Source organism: Hipposideros armiger, unplaced genomic scaffold, assembly GCF_001890085.2.
Source record: "Hipposideros armiger isolate ML-2016 unplaced genomic scaffold, ASM189008v1 scaffold_152, whole genome shotgun sequence".
In the NCBI taxonomy this organism is placed as follows: Eukaryota; Metazoa; Chordata; class Mammalia; order Chiroptera; family Hipposideridae; genus Hipposideros; species Hipposideros armiger.
This window is the reverse complement of record NW_017731502.1, coordinates 247,248-265,842: the sequence shown is the minus strand read 5'-3', so window position 1 is coordinate 265,842 and position 18,595 is coordinate 247,248. Positions and strand designations below refer to the sequence as shown.

Here is an 18,595-nt window from a genome sequence, read left to right as displayed (position 1 = left end):
TACTAAGGATATCATACATAAGCGAATGCTGGGGGATTAGTACTTTAACTCGTGGTAAGTGACATGATTCAAACCCGCTCACTTAATAAAGCCACCTAAAGAAGCTAGATAAATTATTTTTTAACCTTCTTAAACATCAAAAAATTAATAAATTGTGAGATGTTGTTGAATTGAGGTTTGGGAAAGAATGTGAAGACAAGAGGAGTGAGCCTAGCACTGGGGCCACGTTTGTCTTATGGGTGGACATGCTGATCAGGAAAAGGAAGTTGAGAGCCTAAGCTCACCTTTGGTGTCCTTTCAAGGTTAACAATTGTAGTCTGGGTCTTGCCAAGCCTGGGAAACCTGGTAAACCATTTCCCACTTTGAGTTGGGATCCCCTGAAGGGACACACATAGGAGTGAGGGTAACTGGAAGTAAACCAACTCTCACATTGGCTGCATCTCGGTTTCACATGACCTCAGTGGCCCAGAAACCTTAAGGCTTACTCGAATTAAGATGATTCCATTTGGCTAATGCCCAGAGGTTCCAGGTAAAAGCAACGAAATCTTCTTCAAGGAAGATATCATGATTCTAGGCCTCAGATCACTCCTAAAAATAATTTTTCAATTACAGTGTCAGAAAAAAATAAAAAGCAAAGAAAGTAGTAAATATGTGGGTAAGTGTGAACATTGACTGTATGAGACAATACAACGTTGCATTTTTTTAAATATAGAGAGATTTATTTGGGGGACAAAAATAGCATAACATTTGGGAGGAGGTGAATGGAATTAGTCTATTCAAGGTTCTTACATTGTCTTGGAGGACGGTAAAGGTGTCAGTTAACATTTGACCTTGATAAGTCAAGGATATATGTTGTAATGAATAGACTAAACACTAACAGAAAAATTTCATAATTTCTAACTATAAAGGGAAAAAATCTAATGCGAAAATTTAAAGGAAGAAAAAAAAGAAACATAGAATGATGTAAACAGATAAAAAACACAAGGAGTGGTAGTAGACTTAAACCCACATGCATCAGAAGTTACGTTACACATAAGCTGACTAACGGTTGTGATTGAAAGACAAAGATTGTTGGGCTAGATTTTTTTAATTACATGCATTATGCAAACAATGTATCTTAAATATGTGGATACCGAATGCTTGAAAATGAAAAGATGTGGAGCTCCTGGATTAACGAACACGTGGAATTCAGGGAGAGCAGTATACCTGGATACATGTGTTCATTCTGCGCCCTTTCTCCATTCCCCGCCTTGTGCATCTCTTCCATCTGACTGTTCCTGAGTTATATCCTTTTAAACTAAACTGGTGATCTAGGTTAGCAAGTTGGGATCTGGTAATGATTTTGATGTATTCTTCCAAAGACTTCCAATTGCTTCAGGCAGAGCACGGTATACTAAAAATTGCACAGCAAACAAATTCAGCAGTTACACACTATAACACAGTGTCTATGAAACCTATGAGTTAGTGGGAAAGTTTTATGATCCAACTTCTAAGTACCACCTCGCTGCGGCCCGGGTTCAAGGAGGGATGGTATTCAAACTAGCTAATTCCGTAGTGCCCCCTTTTGACTGTCAAGATTATGCTCTAGTTTTAAGAAAGTATGCTGATGAGATCTACAGTATTTCAATGAAACATCCACAAAAATTTAAAACATACGGTGTATCATTTGATTCACTTTTTTTTCTGCAGCGAAAAACTTTACAGAAATTGATTCTAAGTTCCGGGAGAGACTCCAAGGCTTGGACAAACAATTCCATATTATTGAGAATTATGAATGATCAACTGATGTTTCTGGAACAAGCGTTTACTGATCATTTAGGATTATCAGACAGGCCCTTCTATAAGCATGTCTTCTAGACTGCAAGCAGCCATAACAAGTATTCGGGGAGTCATTCACAGGAATCTATGATGCTCTGTGAATTATCAAAAGCAAAGCATATCCTTCCAAGACCTGGGGAGAAATAAAGAGACAGGTCTGTATCACAGCCTTCACAGTGCAGGCTGCCACAGGAATTCTGAGAGAAGTACCTAAGTAAGGGTTCTTTAGAGAGCCCATGTTGACTTGGTATGGTATATCACTCAGAGAATCCTGATGGGTGTACTACTAAACTTGTGTGGGCCGGCCCAGTGGCTTAGTTGGTTAAGAGCTCGTTCAAGAATTTGAGCTCTGAGCAACAGCGGTTCGAGTCCCGGCCCAAGCTGAGCTGCCAACAGGTGGCAGGATGGCTCAGCTAAAAAAAAAAAAAAAAGTAAATAAATAATAAAAAATAAAGTTGTGTATATAGTTTTAAAAAAGAAAAGAAAAAGATGTAAAAATGTATAAGTAAACACTAACCACAACACAACTGGTGTTATTATGTTAACATCAGACAAAATAGACTTTAAGGGAAAGAGCATTACTGTATATTACTATTACATTTCAATGATAGTTTTTAATTCACCAGGAGGATAGAATTCTTATTTTGTATATATCTACTAACATGTTGCAAAATATATAAAACAAAATTTTACAGTACTACAAGGAGAAATAGGCAATCCATAATCACAGTGGAAAATTTGAACAAATCTTTCTCAGTAATTGATGAAAGAAGCTGTAATGGAAAAACAAAAGGTTTTTTCTTCCTCTGTACAGAAAAACCCAGTTCTTCCCTACTGTGTTTCTCTCCTGTGAGCCTCTTTTACTGCTCACACAAAACATTTCACTTCTGCTCACCAAATGTGTGGAGCCCTTTCTCCACACCAGGCAATTCTCTGTGACACTGGCTGGGTGTCCTACAATTAACTCAATTTTGGCATCAAATCCCATAAGTTAAGGGCTCAATCCTATAAGACTGCCCCACCACATACTTCTGATGCCAATCACAAATCCAGGTTATCACCTGTGCTTCTGACCTACTGGCTATAAATCAGAGGTTCCCATGAACCCCTCCTTCCTTGGGTTTGATTAATTTCCTAAAGCTGCTCACAGAACTCAGAAAAACATTGTACTTACTATAGATAACTGGTTTTTTATAAAAGGATATAGCTCAGAACAGCCAGATGCATAGGGCATGGCATGGGGGAAGGGCATGCCGCTTCCATGCCCTCTTTAGATGTGCCGCTCTCCCTGAATTTCCACGTGTTTACCAACCAGGAAGCTCTTCAAACCCTGTGCTTTCAGGATTTTCATGGAGGCTTCATCATGTATCATGATCGATCATTAACTCCACTTTCAGCCCTTCTCCCTTCTCGAGAGAATGGCTTCCAGTCCTGGCGTGGTCTTTCCGATGACCAGCCCTTTTACCCAGGAGCCTGCCCAGAGTTGCCACATTAGAGCAAAAGCCACTCCTATCACCCAGGAAATTACAAGGTTTTCAGAAGCCCTGTGGTAGGAACTGGAGTCGAAGACTAAATGTTAGATTAAGAGATGCTCCTAGTGTTCTTATTTAGGAAATTACAAGAGTGTAAGAAAGAGTAAGGAAGTGCTTAGCACACAAGTGTTTACCCTCTGAGAAGCAAGTAGGGTGTGGTGATGGGGAGTGGCTTCGTAGGGACCTCTGTGTGCCCCTGTTCCTGACTGGGTAGGACTTATACAGAGGTCCACTCGACAGTATTTAAAGCTGTGTATTACATTTACTTTTCTGTGTTCTTTCACAAGGAAAAAGGTTAATCAAAGGACAGACAGGCATGATGCATTCAGGTGTTTGTGGGCATGCCATCATTCATAGTTTTGTTTGTTTGTTTTTGCCAGACAGGAGAGTCTCACCCTGACACTGCTTTTCTGAGCATGCTCATCCTAGCCTGAAAGTTTCTAACATAAGAATTTCCAAAGAGTAGAGGTGGCCTGTTGGTAGATCACACACCTCAACAACCTAAAGCCTTAAGAGACTGAATCCAAAGACACTTAGGTACATCACCCCTAATTTAAGCCAGCGTGTATGTATGTATGTATGTGTATATATATATGTATATATATATATATATATACATATATATATATATGTATATATATATATATATATATATATACTTCTTGAAATTGGGACACTACTATCTGCTGTCTCTTATGCTGGGCACCCGAATACACCAGGTGTTGGGCCAGTGAGTAAATGCATGGAGAGGCCTAGGTGGAAGACGATGGGAAATGAAGGGAGACTGTGGCCAGATAGAGCTCAAGTTCCCCCCGGAGGGCAACCACCAACCTCCGCCCAACTAGGCTGCGTGCTGACTTGCAGGAATTTGGGAACAATGTTGCCAGATCTTCTGAAGTTTTTTCTTAAGGAGTAGGTAGAAATCTGAATTTTAACGTAAAAGTACCTGATTTTCAAGTGTTAATTCAAGCATATTTTTGCACCCAAATATTCCATGAATCGAACCAAACCTGTGTCTGGGCCCTTTCCAGTCAAGGGCTGTTAGTTCACAGCAGTGATCTCGAGGGCCATACAGATGAAGATAGAAAACAATGTGTAAAATAATATAATCAAGTACCTGATTTTTCTCAATGGAGCTTGCCTGCCAAAATATGTGCTTGTATAATTCTCAGTTCCAAAATGAAAAGAAACTGGCTGAACCCAAATTCACACATTACCAAAGTCACCCGGGGTAATAATTTTCTTAATGAGACCTGGCTGTCTTGCAGGGGAACTGAAAACTTTTTACCATAAAGAACTTATTAAAGGGATTGACTGAAACTGCTAAGTAAACAGTAATATCACCCAAAGTAATTTATTTTAGGAAGAACAGCTAAAAAAGAAGTTTTTAAAGTTAATTTAAAGGGAACGCACATGCTTCTTCATGGGTTGAGTCTCAAGAGCATGTGCTCCTGTTCAGATGTCACAGGCATTTTGAAAATGTAATCTGAAAATGCAAATGCTAGAAATGCAACTCTTAGACTCCACCCTAGACCTAATTAGTCAGAAACCCTGGGGGTGGGGTCCAGTTCTCTAAGTTTTAACAAGCTCTCCAGTTTGAGAACCACTGCTCTGTAGTTTTTGAGCTTTGTGACTTATTTTGAAGAATGAATTTAGAAAGTTGTGCTTTGTTATATTAAGGTTTCAAGTATATATATTTTTAAGTCTTGGAATCCTCCAAGATCCTTCGAAGTATATCTATAGTTTGTTATAGTCATATATATATGACTATACACACACACACACACACACACACACACACATACACACATACATACATATATATAATTTGCTTTGGTTTTAAAAGATGACTGAGAAAGAAAAGTTGCATCCCTATAAATTTCATTTTAAATGAGATTTGTATGCACTTGTAGATGCAATTATATACTCTTTCTGCCTTTCTCACCTACTCATATGATGAAATAGAGGGAAATAATTTTCAAGGGTATTTTTTTACTGTTAAGAGCATTGGGGGAAAGATAATGAGAGAGAGGTGACCAAGAGATTATATTTTTTGATATGGTAGGATATTTCCGCGTGTTTGTGTCCAGATGAGAATATTAAGAAGAAGGGATAGTTCTTGTCTGATTCCTTCTGTTTAGATAATGAAGGATGAAAAGAAGTCATTTAAGAATTATAACTTGTACCTAATGTCAGCTTTTAACTTACATATTTTTTAGGATTTTCCCTCTATAGTTACTGCATTTAATTGTGGGGGCGGGGGGGATATCTTCCTTTTAAGGTAGTCTGGTTTCTTTTCCCTGACTTGGTTTTAGAAATGAATGAGAATGCAGATGAAATGGCAGAAAATAAAAACAAACCAACAAAATATCAATGTATAAGCCAACCTTGAGACCAAAGAATGAATATGACAAGTGGAAAAATAGTTCTGCATGCGTTGTGAATTATAGTGGATATTTGGTTGTCTCCTTGACAATAGATGGCACCCCTGTATGCCCCTGTGCATAGCAGCATTATTCACAGTAGCTAAAACATGGAAGCAACCCAGGTGTCCATCAACAGATGAATGGATAAACAAAATGTGTTCTGTACCTACAGTGGAATATTATTTGGTCTTCAAAAGCAAGGAAATTCTGACTACAACATGGATGAAACTTGAGGATGTTATGCTAAGTGAAATAAACCAGTCACAAAAAAGACAAATACTGTATGACTACACTTAAAGTACTTAGTATAGTCAGACGCATAAAGACAGAAAGTAGAATGGTGGTTGCCAGGGACTGGAGGGAGGAAGGAAATGGAGAGTTAGTGTTTAATGAGCATAGTTTCAGTTTTGCAAGATGAAAAGGTTCTGGAGATGGATGGTGGTGATGGTTGCATGCTGTGGGTATACTTAATGCCACTTAGCTATTCACTTAAAAATGGTGAAGATAGTAAATTTTATGTGTATTTTACCACAATAAAAAAAAATTGGGGGGCATACAGAATGGTTCCCATTATACAGAAACACACTGAATTTCCCAAAGAAGCCTGTAATCTAGGGCAGCCTCTCTGTAAATATTTGAATGACTGTAGTGAGTGGTTGGGCTATAATTATTCCAGTTTGCCTCCTTGTTGACTTCTACTGATATTTAAAATAAGCCCTCCTCAGATTTATGACCTGTCATAGCATATGTCTAAAAAGATTAGATGTCTTGGTCAGAGCATCCATTTGTAAATAGTTTGATCATTATAACATCCTGCTTATTAATCAGTTCAACTTTTTTTTTAACCAGCTCAATTTCGTAAAGTCAGATTATTTGAGAAAACCTTATTTTGCTTTTATGATAGAAATAAAAAGAGCTATTTTATAGATTTAGATAATGTTGCTTATGGCAGATTTGCTTTTCTTTTTTTTTTTGGCAGATTAGCTTTTCTACAAAGGGTTTACACTAACTAGGTTTTTGATCCTCCACCACTCATCAAAACTTTAAGATAGTGAAACCTCCTAAAGAGAACTTCCTTTTTCTTCTTTCCCTTTCTTATGTGTGTGTGTGTGTGTGTGTGTGTGTGTGTGTGTGTGTGTGTGTGTATATATATGATAAAGATATATATATATATATTTATCTTTCCAAGGATCTTCAGAAGTATTGGTGATTTTTTTTTAAGATGATAAACTAGAGTTGGTACTTACTTAGCTCTAAACAACTCTAATTGGTAATGACACATTGTTGAAGAAGCAGTCTACAGATCGATGGGGGTGGGGTTAAGTGTGTCCGTCTGTCTTTTCCTCCCTCCATCTATCCAGATAGTGTTTCCCATTACTCAGATGCTTTACAGACATCCTGCACTGGATCCTCCTACTAACAGCTTATTGTATGTCTTTTAGAAAAACAATTAAGATATAATTCACATACCATAAAATTCACCATTTTAAAGTGGACAGTTCATTGCTTTTTTTAGTACATCCACAAGTTTGTGCAACCATCACACTAATTCCAGAATATTTTCAGTGCTCCCTAAACAAACCCTGTACCCATTAGTAGTCACTCCCCATTCACAGCCTTCGACACCCCACACACACACACCCCGGCTCCTGGCAACTACTAGTCTTTCTGGCTCTAGGGATTTTCCTTTTCTGGACATCTCATGTGAATGGAATCATATGTCTCCTTTTGTGAATGGCTTCTTTCACTTTGCATAATGCTTTCAAGGTTCATCCGTACTGGAGCATGTGTCTGCGCCTCATTCCTTTTTATGGCTGAATAGCATTCTGTTGCACCACGTTTTTTATCCATTTATCAATTGATGGATATTTGGGTTTTCCAGGTTTTTTTTTTGGCTATTAATAATGTTGCTATAAATATTTGTGTACAAGTTTTTGTGTAATTATCTTTTCACTTCGGGGTGTATACCTAGGAGTCATCTGGTGTATACCTATTGGGTTATCTGGTAACTCTATGTTTAACATTTTGGGAAACTGCCAAACTGTTTTTTGTAATAGCTGCATCATTTTATTTATTTTTAATTTTTTTTATTATTAGTTTCATGTGCACAGAACAATACAATAGTTATCCTTTTCAACCCTCACAAAGTAACAACTCCCCTTCCCCCATCCCCTCCCACCCCCCAGTGTCATACTTATCTATTACAATTCCATTGACTTCATTCCCACTCTCTACTCCACATCCCGTGACTATATGTATATATAATTGTAGTTGACATACAATATTATTCAACATCAGCTTCAGAAATACAGTGCGGTTGTCAGGCCTCTACATTGTCTATGCAGTGGTCTCCTTAACAATACAGCTGCATCATTTTAAATTCCCATCAGCAGATAGGAGGGTTTTGATTCTCCATCTTATCCTCAACACTTGTTAGTGTCTCTTTTTATTATAGCCATCCTACTGGGTGTGAAATAGTAGCTCATCGTGGTTTTCGTTTGCATTTCCCTAAAGACCAATGATGTTGCGCGTCTTTTTGTGTTTGTTGGTCATTTGTTTATCTTTTTTTGTTTTTTAGTGAAATGTCTATTCAGTTCCTTTGCTCATTTTTAAATTGGTTTGTTGTCTTTTTATTGATTTGTAGTAAGATTTCTTTATATATATACTGGATACCAAACCCTTATGAGATACGTAATTTGCAAGTATTTTCTCCTATTCTGTGGCTTGTCTTTTCACTTTCTTGATGTAATTTTGATGAAGTTTTATATTATTTTTTTTTTGGTTCCTATGGTTATATTATCTAAGAAACTGTTGTCCAAATCAAAGTCAAAGATTTATTATGATTTCTTTTAAAAATGTATTTATTTTAGGTCTTCTATTTAGATATATAATTCATTTTCAGTTAACTTTTGTATATGGTATGTGGTAAGAGCCCAACTTCATTCTTTTACATGTAGATATTCAGTTGTTACAGCACTTTTTGTTGAAAAGATTATTCTTTCCCCCATTGAATTATCTTGTCACTTATAAAAAATGTAAGGGTTTGTTTTTGGACTTTCAATTCTATTTCATTGATTTGTGTGTCCTTATGCTAGTAGCATCTAGTATTGATTATTGTATCTTTCTTGTAAAGTTGGAAATCATGAAGTGCGAGATCTCCAACTTTGTTCTTTTTCAAGATTATTTTGAAGCCCCTTACATTTCCATATGAATTTTAGGGTCAGCTTGTCTGTATTCACCCCCTATCCCTCTGCACTAAAAGCTAGCTGGTATTGCATTAATATTAGATCAATTTAGGAAGTACTGCCATCTTACCAGTATTGAGTCTTGTAATCCATGAACTTGTCTTTGTAGTATTTATTTTGTTCTTCAGTTGTTTTCAATAAAGTTTGTGGTTTTCAGTGTACATGTATTACACTTATTTTGTTAAATTTATTCATAGCTATTTTATTCTTTTGATGCTATTGCAATAAATGGAGTTGTCTTCTTAATTTCTTCTTTGAATTGTTCATTGCTAGTGCATAAAAATACAATTGATATTTGTATATGGCTCTTATATCCCTCAACCTTGCTGTACTTACTTGTTCTAAGAGTCTTTTTGTGGATTTAGGCTTTTCTATATACACCAACCTGTCATCTGCAATGTAGTTTTACTTCTTCCTTTCCAATTCAGATTCAATCTAGATAGATGCCTTTTATTTCATTTTGTTGTCTATTACCCTGACTAGAACCTCCAATACAATGTTGAATGGAAGTGGCAAAAGCAGGCATCCTTGTCTTGTTCCTGGTATTAGTGGGAAAGCTTTCAGCCTTTTACCATTAAGTATAATGTTGCTTATAAACATGTTTATTGATGCCCTTTAGCAAGTTGAGGAAATTATTTTTATTTCTAGCTTGTTGAGTATTTATTATCATGAAAGGGTGTTGGATTTTGATACAGCTTTTTCTGTGTCTATTGAGATGATCATGTGATTTTGTCCATTATTCTATTAACATGGTGTATTATATTGATTTATTCTCATATGTTGAATGAACCTTGCTTTCCAGGGATAAATCCCACTTTGTCATGATGTATAATCCTTATATGTTGCTGGATTCAATTTGCTAATATTTTATTGAAGATTTTTGCACATATATTTTTAAGGGGCATTTGTTTGCAGTTTATTTGTGATGTCTTTTCTGGTTCTAGTATCAGGATAATACTGGCCTCATAGAATGAGTTTGACATGTTTCCTCCTTTTCTATTTTTTGGGAGAGCTTGTGAAAAAATCAGTTAATTCTTATTTAAACGTGGTAGAATTTACCAGCAAAGCTATCTGGTCCTGGACTTTTCTTAGTGGGAAGTATTTTTTATTTATTATTACAAATTCAATCTCTTTACTCTTCATAAGTTTATTTAGATTTTCTATTTATTTTTGAGTCAGTGTCAGCACTTTGTGTCTTGCTAGAAATTTGTCCATTTTTAGGTTATCTAATTTATTAGCATACAATTGTTCATAGTATTGTAATCATTTTTATTTCGGTGAGATTTATAGTAATGTCTCCTCTCTCATTCTTGATATTAGTAATTCAGTTCTTTTATTTTTGGTCTGTATAAAGGGTTTGTCAATTTTGTTGATCTTTTCAAAGAACCAACATTTTATTTTTGCTTAACTTTTCATATTTCCTTCCTTCTGCTTGCTTTGTGTTTAGTGTGCTTTTTGTTTGGATTTTGTCTTAGGGTAGAAAGTTAGGTAATTGGTTTGAATTCATTCTTTATTATAGTCATTTATAGTTATAAATGTCCCTCTAAGCACTGCGTTCATTGAATCTCATAAGTTTTGGTATGTTGTGTTTGTTTTTATACATTTTTATTCATTTCAAAGTATTTTCTAATTTCCCTTGTGATTTCTTCTTTCATCCACTGCTTTTAGGAGTGTGTTGTTTAATATCAATATATTTGTGAGTTTCCCAAATTTATTTCTGTTATTGATATCTAATTTCATCCCATTGTGGTCAGAGAACATATAGTGTATGATTTCACTTTTTTATGGTCTAACACATGGTATATCCTGAAGAATGTTCCATATGCATTTGAGAAGAATGTGTAGTCTGCTGTTACTGGATATAAATGTTTTATAGATGCCTATTAGATTTAGTTGTTATATAGTGTTGTTCAGGTCTTTTATTTCCTTGCTGATTTTTTATCTAGTTATATTCATTATTGAAAGTGCAGTATTGAATTCTCTAATTGTTATTGTTTAATTATATTTTTACCTTCAGTTATGTCATTTATTCATGTATTTGGGACTGTGTTAGTAGATAGATGTATGTACCTATAATAATAATAATTTTTTTTATATTGGCCCTTTTGTCATTATATAATGCCCTTCATCTCTAGTAATAATATTGAAGTCTGGTTTATCTAATGTTAGTATAGCCTCTCTAATTCTCTTTTGGTTCTGTTTGCATGGAATCTCTCCTTTAAAAAATAGCTTTATTGAGATTCATTGATATATAAAAGTTATATTTTAAGGTATACAACTTGATGTTTTAATATATGTGTGTATTGTAAAATGAGCACCACAGTCAAGCTAATTAACATACCCATCACCTCTACATAGTTTCCATTTTGTGTGTGTGTGTATGTATGGTGAGAAGTTTAAGATCTGTCCTATTAGCACATTTCAAGTATACAATACTGTATTGTTAACTGTCATCACCATGCTGTACAGTAGATCTCCAAAACTTATTATCTTGCATAATGGAAACTGCGTGGAATATATTCTGTTCTTTTACTTTCAACCTATTTGTGTCTTAGAATATAAAATGACTGTCTTTTGGACAGCATGCAGTTGGATCATGCTTTTTTATGCATTTTGCCATGTCTGCCTTTTAGTTGGAGTCTTTAATTCATTTACATTTAATGTAATTACTGATAAGATAGGATTTACATCTGTCATATTGCTATTTGTTTTCTGTGTCTTATGTCAGTTTTCTTCCTGTATTGCCCTTTTATCACATTCTTTTGTTTGAAAATAGATATTTCCTAATGTACCATTTTAATTCCCATGTATTTTATTTTACAATATAATTTTTGGTTACTTTTTCAGTGGCTGTCCTGTGGATTATAATTACAATCTTAATTCATAACAATGTGGTTTGGCTTAACTTACTTTAATAGTATGCAAAAGCTTTACTCATTTTATCTCTGTTTCCCTCCCCTTCCTTTGTGCTGTCACACAAATGACATCTTTCTAATTATATGACAGTCAATACAGATTTATAATTATTGCTTTATACATTTGTGTTTTAAATCCCATAGGATAAAAAATAATTACAAACAAAAATATATTCTGTCTTTTACATTTATCTATGTAGTTGCCTTTACATGTACTCTTTATTTCTTCATGTGGATTTGAGTGACTGTCCAGTGTCCTTTCAGTTCAGGCTGAAGTACTCCCTTTAGTGTTTCTTACAGGGCAGGTTTACTAGTGATGAATTCTCTCAGATTTGTGTTTATCTGGGAATGTGTTAATTTCTCCTTCATTTTTGAAGGTTAGTTTTGCTGGACATGGAATTCTGGTTGACAGTCTTTTTCTTTTAGCACTTTGAATATTTATTCCACTACTCTTGGCCTCTATGGTATCTGATGAGAAATAATCCCCTTTACATGACAAGTTATTTCTCTCTTGCACTTACAAGATTATCCCTTTGTCTTTTGACAAGTTTGATTATGACATGTCTTGGTGTAGATCTCTTTGAGTTTATTCTACTTGGAGTTAATCTTCTTGAATTTGTAGATTAATGTTTTTCATCAAATTTGGAAAGTTTTCTGCCATTATTTTCTCAAATATAGTTTCCACCTTTTTCTCTCCTCTTTTCTGGAACTTCCATTGTGCATGTGCTGGTATTCCTAATGGTGTCTCAGTGGGCCTCAGAGGCTCTGTTCATTGTTCTTCATTCTTTTTTCTTTCTGTTCCTCAGACAGGATAATCTCAGTTGACCTACCTTAAAGTTCATTGATTCTTTCTTCAGCCTTCCCAAATCTGCTGTTGAATCTTTCTATTGAATTTTCCAGTTGTATTTCAACTCCAGAATTTCTCTTTGGTTCTTTTTTATAATTTCTTTTTCATTATTGATATTCTCTATTTTGGTGAGGCATCATTCTCATACTTTATTTTAGTTACTTACACATGGTTTCTTTTAGTTCTTTGAACATACTCAAAATGTTTGTTTTTTTTAAGATTTTATTGGAGAATTGGAGGAGGAGAACAGCATTGGGGAATTGGAGAAGGGGAACAGATAGGTTGCTGTCCTTTTGTTCTTCAGTCTAATTATGGAGGACGTCGCCTCACTGGCCCATGTTGATATCCTCATTGCGCTCTTCCTGGGTGAGGCAGTCGCTTGCTAGCGATTGGATGGCCACCCACGGCAGCTCACGAAAGCTCATGCCCACTGTCGGCCCATGTCTTCGCGGGTGACTCCCGGGCAGCCCAACCCCAGGTCGAACTGTTGTTCACCATCTTAGCTGTAGAGGGCGCAGCATCACTGGCCCTCATGTGGGATCCAAACTGGAGCCCTGCTGCTCAGAGCTGGGGTCACAAGCTAACTCCTAACCAATGTGCCACTCAGCTGGCCCTCAAAGTCTTTTTTAAAGCCTATGTTTAGTAAGCTCTTGAGGGACAGCATCAATCAACTGTTTTTGTTTTCTGTGTATGGGACATACTTTCCTATTTATTTGCATATCTGGTAATTTTTGTTGCAGACTGGACATTTTAAATGATATAATGTGGCACCTCTGGAAATCATATTCTTCACCCCCCCCATTGTTCGTTGTCACTTTTTGCTGTTATTTATGTTAAGAGACTTATCTGAACTAATTCCATTAACTTTGTATTCTTTGTCCTGTGTCGCTATGAAGTTTCTGCTCAGTTAGCTTAGTGGTCATCTAATAATTCGACAGAGATTTCTTTAAATGCTTGGAAGCAGTAAGGCTCCCAGTCTTTGTTGAGGGGCTCTATGTGCATATTGGGCATGCTTTCAATACTCAGCAGATCCTCAAGGTCAGCTAGAGATGAGACATTTCCTGATCATGTGCACAACTTGGGTCATGCACCTAGCTCTAGGCCTATGCCTGGTCTTCTAGATTCCTAAGAATATGGTATTCCCCAGATTTTTCTTTTAAGCTTTTGGTTTAGTTTATTGTTGCTCCAGCTGTTATCCACCATCTCAGGAGATCATGATGCTAAACAATTGCCCCTGATATTTTTCAACAACTGGCTCCCGGAAAAAGTCTTTCACACTGAGTTCTGAGTCAGGTCCAATAAGGCAACACGCAGGTGGGGTCTTCCTTCCAAACAGGTGGTAACTTTCTGAACATGGGTTGGAGCTCCTTCAAAGCTCCAGTCTGCCCCATCTAGTGATTGCCATGCTGGGCCAGCATATTGTTGGTCTTCAAGGTTCTACTTGAGCTGGAAAGCACAGGTGTCTTCTTGTCATGTATCTTCTGGACTTATGAGGCCCTATTTTGTAATAAAATTATGTTTTAAAAGTAGTAAATGCAAAAAAAATAATAATACATGCCTAGCATTTCTATTGCCCTTTATAAACTATTCTTTGTCAATGATTAAAATCATGAAATCTTTTTTGTATTTCAGTAAGTAGGGAGATAGGCATGGAGTTTCATCTCCATTTTAGAGATTAGCAAACAGGCTCAAAGAGATAAAGTGTTTTGCCCAGTGTTGCCAAATTATTGCCAGTTTCATGTTGATCCCTAGTTCTCAGTTTCTTTTCCTCTACCCAGTTGACTTCAATAGAATTTTGATTTTAGTATGTGAAGATACCAAGGTATAATATTATTTGGTTCTTTTTAGTACAGTTGTGTGTTGCATCATAAGTTCAATTAAAATGCTAACGTGTTGGAACTTTTAATCCATTTTTAATCCAAATTTAAAGCTATTTGATGTTTTGATTTGAAATCACCCACCTCCTCTAAATTACCATTGTGCCCATTTTGCATTTGGATGCCTAAGAATAATGTGCATTGTACAGTGATTTTAGGGGAAAAACAAGAGATTTATCTGTTCTATATTTTTGACATGCCAGTAATTATCCCAATTAATGCTACAGCTTTTGACATACTATTACATATCTTGAACTCAGATTTGTCCTTTTTTTCCCTTTTTTTTCTTAAGTTTAGCTTCATAAATCCAAGAGAGCAGTTAACAGCAACAGATATATTGGGTTGGCGGAAAAGTCATGACGCATTTTTGCAACGAAAAACATAGGAAAAATACATCATGACTTTTCCGACAACCCAATAGTTAGGATGATAGTTTCATGTTTCCATCTGAAGCTGTTTTCTCATCCATTATATGCTTTGTATCACCGACATATATAGAAACAAAAGCAAAGTTATTGAAGATCTGGTTGATATGTGAAATGCCATCAACTCCTATTATCAGGGACAGTGAGTCCATATTTCCTTTAATCCCTCTGGCAACTTAATGAGCCATAGAGAGTGGGGTCAGAGAATAAAGGGAAGAAAAGATCACAGAAAGTAGAACTAATCAGGGAAGACTTCTTGCAGGAGTTTATACTTGAGCTGAAGTTTGATGGAAATAAAAGATCTCAATTTGTTGTGGAAGACAGGAGATCATTCGAGGCAGGGCAGCACCAGGACGGAAAGAGAAAGGAGCTGAAACTTTTCCAAGGTGATGGTCCTGTGGAGGAGCTGGGAGCAGTGAGGGTGAGACAGCAGTGTTGTGAGGGCTGCTGAAATTGAGGCTTTTTTCTTCTTTGATTGTCTTTTATTATGCTAGAAATCCCAGGGCACCAAGAGACAGAAACCGATCAGGGGTTTCCTGGTTTTATGAGCAATGCTTCCCACTCATTATCTGAAGTGGGGCTTCTCCACCCTGGAATGGCTCACTCAGCAACATTTCTGGAAAACAGGGTTTTGCCCTCAACTTGGAGCAAAGCATCTGCAGATGACTGGGTGACTGTCCCTAAGAGGGGAGTGTTTTGACCTTTCTTGTATGGATTCTTGTAGGATGGGGATTAAGGATCCTGGTGGCTTCCAGCCATACTCTCTAATTACCCACCCTATCTGGAACATTAGGAAAGATTTCCCTAAGATTTTTTTAGAAATCAGGACACATATGTAATTTTAAACTGTGAAGAGCAGGTAAGTTCAATTTCTAAACATCAGAAACTTTGGGTTTTTCAGACACTGCATGTTCCCTTTCCCTTTTGAAAATACCCAAGTATTTTTTTTGATAGGGCGCACGGTTCCTGGTGTCCCGTTTAAGAATAATAGACAAGAGTTGTAACTGTGAATCCCTTCTGCTCCTCATGAAATGAGAATCATTGCATGGTGTGGTCAGGAGATTTTAGACTCTATGAAAATCATTCTTCAGAGAGTCATCCAAACGTAGAGGGTTATGGAGTGACTTAAATGCCTAGTAGGAGAGTATGGGGTTGATCTAGTAAAGAGTCACCAAAGGGCCCAAGATGGAGGTGTAGAAAGACCCTGGACTCACCTCTACTCATGGACACACTGAATATACACTTACATATAGAGCAGTTCTTCCTGAAGAGCAACTGAGGGCTGATTGAACAACTTCTGCACAACAAACAAGAGGGACCACATAGAGAAGGGTAGGAGAAACAGAGGTGCAGTAACCACAGGAACCCTACCCAGACAGTGTGACCTGCAGTAGGGATGTTACTGAGAGGCGCATTCCGGCACACTTGCCTGCTCTGGGTACAGCAATAAAGCAGCAATTTAAAGGGCATCCATTTGGAAAGGAAGAAGTAAACTGTCACTATGTGCAGAAGGCATGATACTATATATAGAAAATGCCAAAGACTCACAAAAAAAAACCAAAAAACTATTAGAACTAATGAATTCAGTAAAGTTTCAGGATACAAAATTAATATTCAGAAATCTGTTGCATTCCTATGTGCTAATAATGAGTTATCGGAAAAAGAAATTAAGAAAAAACCAATCCATTTACAATTGCATCAGAAACGTAAAATACTTAGGAATAAATTTAATCAAGGAGGCAAAATACCTGTACCCTGGAAACTAAAAGACACTGATGAAAGAAATTGAAGATGACACCAATTAATGGAAAGATATTCTGTGCTCATGGGTTAGAAGGATTGATATAATTAAAATGTCTGTACTACCCAAAGAAATATACATATTTAATGCAATTCCTATTAAACACCAATGACACTTTTCACAGTGCTAGAATAGATAGTCCTAAAATTATATGGAACCACAAAAAGACCCTGAGTAGTCAAAGGAATCTTAAAAAGAAGAAGCAAGCTGGAAATATCACACTCCCTGCTTTCAAACTATACTACAAAGCTACAATAATCAAAACAGTATGGTACTGGCACAAAAACAGACAAATTGATCAATGGAACAGAATAGAGAGCCCAGAAATAAACCCTTGCTTATATGGTCAATTAATCTACAACAAGGGAGGCAAGAATATACAATGGGAAATGACAGTTTCTTCAATAAATGATGTTGGGAAAAGTGGACCACTACACCATATACAAAAATAAAGTCAAAATGGATTAAAGACTAAAATGTAAGAGCTGAAATCATAAAACTCCAGAAGAATAAAAAAGGAAGTAAACCCTTTGACATAGGTCTTAGCGGGGTTGTTTTGGACTTATCTCCCTGGTCAAGGGCAACAAAATTAAAAATAAACAAATGGATCTATATTAAACTGAAAAGCTTTTGCACAGAGCAAAGCAGCAGCAAAATAAAGACACCCTATTGAATGGGAGAAGATATTTGCAAATTCTATATCCAATAAGGGGTTATTATCCAAAATATATAAAGAATTCATACAACTCAACATAAAAAAAATCCAATTAAAAAATGGGCAGATGACCTGAATTAATATTTCTCAAAAAACATACATGTGGCCAACAGACATGTGAAAAGATGCTCAATCATTAGAGAACTACAAGTCAAAACTACAATGAGATATCACCTCACACTTGTCAGAATGGCTTTTACCAAAAAATCAACAAATAAGTGTTGGTGAGGATGTGGAGAAAAGCGAACCTAATGCACTGTTGGTGGAATTACAAATTGGTGCAGCCACTATGGAAAACAGTATGGAGGTTCCTCAAAAACTTAAAAAGAAAACTACTATAAGACACATCATTTCCTTTTCTGGGTATTTATTTGAAGAAAACCAAAATACTAATTTGAAAATATTTATGCATCCTTATGTTTATGAGAGCATTATTGACAATAACCAAGATATAGAGGCAACTTAGGTGTTCATTGATAGATGAATAGATAGGAAGATGAGAGATATATACATAAATACATATCTATATACAGAGGGTGCCAAAAATGATACAAATTTTAAGAAAGAAACTATTAAAATTGTAATACTAAATATATACCAATGACAAAAGATGAATACAAGTCACGTTTGACTTCTGCAATTACAAGAGGTGCTCAAAGTGGTTACCATCAGCGTCCAGACACTTCTGATTACGGTGAACTGCTGCTTGAACAATGTTGACCAAAGTGTCCCCTTGTATATATTTTTTTGGCATCCCCATTTAATGGAATATTACTGGGCAGTAAAAAAGAATGAGGTCTTGCCATTTGTGACAACGTGGATGGACCTAGTAGATATTATGCTAAGTGAAATAAGTCAGAGAAAGACAAATACTGTATGATCTCACTTATATGTGGAATCTTAGAAAAACAAACAAACAAAACAGAAACAATTTCATAAATACAGAGAACAAAATGATAGGTGCCAGAAGTGAGGAGTGTGGTGCGATGAGTTA

General features: G+C 36.2%; 1 protein-coding gene and 1 pseudogene across 4 annotated transcripts in view; both read left to right on the top strand.

Moving 5' to 3' along the window:
* ATG7 (autophagy related 7) overlaps positions 1 to 18,595 on the top strand; it is a 250,861-nt gene that overhangs the window by 115,621 nt on the left and 116,645 nt on the right. The gene's annotated exons all lie outside the window — the stretch shown is intronic.
* On the top strand, positions 650 to 2,036 carry LOC109387262 (putative N-acetylated-alpha-linked acidic dipeptidase pseudogene; annotated as a pseudogene).